Source organism: Tripterygium wilfordii, chromosome 4, assembly GCF_013401445.1.
Source record: "Tripterygium wilfordii isolate XIE 37 chromosome 4, ASM1340144v1, whole genome shotgun sequence".
Lineage (NCBI taxonomy): Eukaryota > Viridiplantae > Streptophyta > Magnoliopsida > Celastrales > Celastraceae > Tripterygium > Tripterygium wilfordii.
In genome coordinates this window covers 14025969-14029541 of record NC_052235.1, presented here as the reverse complement: position 1 = coordinate 14029541, position 3573 = coordinate 14025969, and the positions used below count along the sequence as shown (strand labels likewise).

The 3573-nt window shown below is 33.4% G+C and overlaps 2 long non-coding RNA genes across 7 annotated transcripts; both read left to right on the top strand.

Moving 5' to 3' along the window:
- Positions 1-450: 450 nt before the first annotated feature.
- LOC119996326 lies at positions 451-2544 on the top strand. 6 transcript variants are annotated; one of them, XR_005467841.1, is made up of 7 exons: positions 451-517; positions 1015-1092; positions 1471-1537; positions 1632-1685; positions 1801-1915; positions 2012-2384; positions 2524-2544. It is a non-coding gene; the product is annotated as an uncharacterized LOC119996326 (long non-coding RNA). The 6 variants fall into 6 exon arrangements; XR_005467844.1 differs by lacking the exon at positions 2524-2544 and having other exon boundaries at positions 2012-2123; positions 2222-2517; XR_005467842.1 differs by lacking the exon at positions 2524-2544 and having other exon boundaries at positions 2012-2123; positions 2217-2517.
- A 15-nt stretch (positions 2545-2559) lies between these two features.
- LOC119996327 lies at positions 2560-2939 on the top strand. The gene is made up of 2 exons (XR_005467845.1): positions 2560-2640; positions 2805-2939. It is a non-coding gene; the product is annotated as an uncharacterized LOC119996327 (long non-coding RNA).
- The last annotated feature ends 634 nt before the right edge of the window (positions 2940-3573 follow it).

Sequence of the window (3573 nt, the reverse complement as noted above, 5' to 3'; positions counted from 1 at the left end):
AAACATAATTTAGATTAGTTCATTTTTTTTTAAAAAAAATTAGTGTTTGTCATATGAGATGGTTTCTTGATTTTATTGCAGTAATAATATTTGACAACTCACCTATATTTCAATGAGAAGAACGTTTGGTAGCCATGCTTAGCTGCACTAATCATAATATTTATGATTAGGTCTTCAGGTAGTGAGTGGATACCATGTTTTCTTCGTTTTGTTGTTTTGTGCTCATACTTTTGTTCAAGTTTTTCTTAATATTCACACCTACTTTATCTCTTATATAAGATGTTATATATTTATTAATAATAATTTGATTATTACTAGGTGTGTGCATGTTTGGATATTATAATGTTTCCACTGTGTACCCAATCTGTTTGTTGCCCTGTGTTTTGATATTATAAACATTTCGTATCAAAGATTGTATGCATTCCTGATGTAATAATTCACAAGGTTGTTGTGGTTCTGGCCTTCTAGGTTTGTGATCTGGATCAAAATCAGAATAAAGGAGTGATTCCTTATAAAGGTATGTTTGTTATTTAATGTTAGAGCTTGCAAGGCCCTTTCTAAGTCATGTTTGTTTGATGAATTGCTACTGTAATGCATCAGTTATGTTTGTTTAGTTCATGTTAATATGTTAGTCTTGGTCAATGCTACTGTTGGGCTTTCACCTATCTTAATATATTTTGTTTTATCTATAATTCTTCTTCATTTTTCTGTAAGATCACCAAGTTTTTAGGTTCTTTCCATTGCTTTTATAAAAGGCAAAAGCAAGTAAGGAAGCCTATATTTTGACAACCATAGATGATTAGATATAAAATAAAAACCTTAAACCAAAATTTTGGATAAAGGAAAAAAAAGAAAGATCTTGACAAGATATCCTCATGGTGAGCTTTTGATTTGTTTCAATCACAACTTGGTGGGGTGTTCTTTAAGACAGATTTGTCTGAATTTGTTTGTATTTTGTCCCATACTTGGATTCTGTTTTCTCACAATTTTGACTGTATTTGACGTTCTTGATAGTTGGTCCCGAAGTTAGCTTTTTGGAGGGAATCATTTGCATTATTTGTGAACTTCTCCCTTATTTTCTTGAGCACCCAGGTAACTCTAGATTTTGATTGCCAAGTTATAGTGAACTTGATAACTATGTGAATTTTATTTGTAAAATGGAACTGTGTTTTTGAACGTCTGACTGTTTTTGAGCTTTTGTTTGCATTTGTAATTTGCATTTTTATCATGTAAAGAGCTTTTGTCCCTTTCATTTCCATTAGTGATCTTTTGCCTCTCCATTGGTTTTGCTATGCTTTTTCCCTCTGTTTCATTTTGGTGAAGATTGATCTTTTTTATTTGGTAGATGGTCGCACTAAATAATATATCTCAAGAGAAACTTATTGAATAGGAATATTTTTCTTTTTGAAAATGTATTACCAAATGTCTTATAAAGGTTTATTGCTCTTCTTATGTCACTCAAACTAACAGTGCCATAATTCTGTAAAATCAGCCCCCTAATTTTTTCCGTCCTGCTTCGCTTGAAGAAAAGCATAAGGTAAACCAATATTATTGTCTCCTATTTCTTAGTTCTGATACTTGAACGTGGACAAGAATAATAAAATGAGGCTCAATTTGTAGCTGTTTTGCAGATTACAGAAACATCTTACTTAGGCTGCCTCATGTTCATGATTGTGTTAGCAATGGTAATCCTATTAATTAAATAGATTTGTAGTTTCTTTTTGGTTACAATTCATTTAGATCTTTCTGATAGTTTGTTGTGCATTTCATGCCCTTCTCCCGACATCTTTCACCTAGCAGGAACCATCGGATTGGACAACCATCTTTTTCATGGAACTTTATTTACCACCCAAGTTGGTGTTGATGTTCTATTAAAGTCAAATAGACCATCGCTTATTGTTAGCAGTGCAAGCTGGTGAGTTTCATCTGTTCATTGATTTGCTTTTCTTCAAAAATAAATGCTTTTCTTTGCTCCCACCATTTCCCTTTTTTAACATGATTTTCATTGCAGGTCCGGGATTGGTCTCTTCTCTAAGATCTCCATTTGGCACCTTTGATTTGATTTTTGTTTCTACAATCGTTTCAATTAATATGGAGTTTCCTAATTTGGCCGTTGCTACAATGTATGTTTGGACTTGCTCCAACTCTCAAATGCGCAGGATTGAATTATTAATCTCCTCTGACCTTTTTTTGGCTTCTCCATCTCTGATATTTAGTCCAGGCATTCAATATTTGTGGGTGGCCGATTTCCCATGTTTGAATGGAATGATCCACAACAAAGATGTGAGGTTTATCTCATCTCATATCTTCTGCAACGTTGATAAAATAACTTTCTGGCTTTCTGCTTATTGAACACTTTATAAGGATTCTTTTTGGAAGAGAAGGTACATCAGTCAAGCATAAAGATTTACAATGATTTTCTTTTACCTATTTACGGTGTGGTAAACATTGGTACTTAGAAGGGTCTGTCATTGCACTGCTTCTTTTAGAAGTTGATATTTTTCCTGACGTTGGAACCTATAGGCCATTGCAATTACTTGACACGGAATCTCCATAAAGAGAATGCATGGTCCTTATAATATTTGAAGGTTTTGATGGTAGCCTGTGATTAGTGGGATATGTGTCAGAGAAGCACCAAAGGTTAGTGAACTGATATGTTGATTACTAATGCATATAGTAACAAAAGACATTGGATGGCTCCATTTCTATGTTGTGCCCCTTTCTTTAGTAATCAGGAAAAGAGAAGGTCAAAACCTCATATTTGTAGTATGCTATGATGTGTTCCTGGATTTTGCTCATTTCAGCCATTCAAATCAACATGCCTTGGATGCACTACTGCTTGATTTTTTGCTCTGTATGTAGCTAACAATATCTAAACAGCTATTTCATTGTTCATTTGTTTAATTCTTTACATTTTACAATGGCCAATTTGTTTTAAAGATGTAGTAGTGCTGTCAGCCTATCAATTCTTCTGCGCAAGTGAGGGCAGGAAAAAGACCTTCAAGGTATTCCATGGGAGAGATTGAACATAACGACACAAGTGTATGGGTTGACGAGGCTTGATCAGTAAAAGAATTGCAAGAACATTCCTTCATCAAAGTAAGTTGTGGACAAGACTCATATTTACTTTTCTTAATATCTGTTTTGGTCCTTATCTGATTTGCAGTCATGAAATAATGGTAAATATATGTAGTTAGCTAATTTGATTCAGGTGTATTACACTAACCATAGATATAACGGGTTGCAAAATGGCAGCACCAAATGTTTCTGGTCTTCATGAACTTGGTTGGCTCTCTAATTTTATCTCTAATTTTCTGGTGTGCCACTACATATTAGGAGAAATTTTTGGACTTTTGTTAATGTGATTCTAGATAGATTCTTTCTGAATGGTAAACGTATGAATTTTGCTATTTCATAATCTGTTCATGTAAGAATGCATATTATTTGAAAAAAAAAATTCGATGAGCTACGAGTGTAGAATATCAGAAACCAGGGATGGAGATTGGACAAACATTCAGGGAGATAACGATTTGAATTAGTATGATACTATTTTCAATAAATAATTATTAAAAA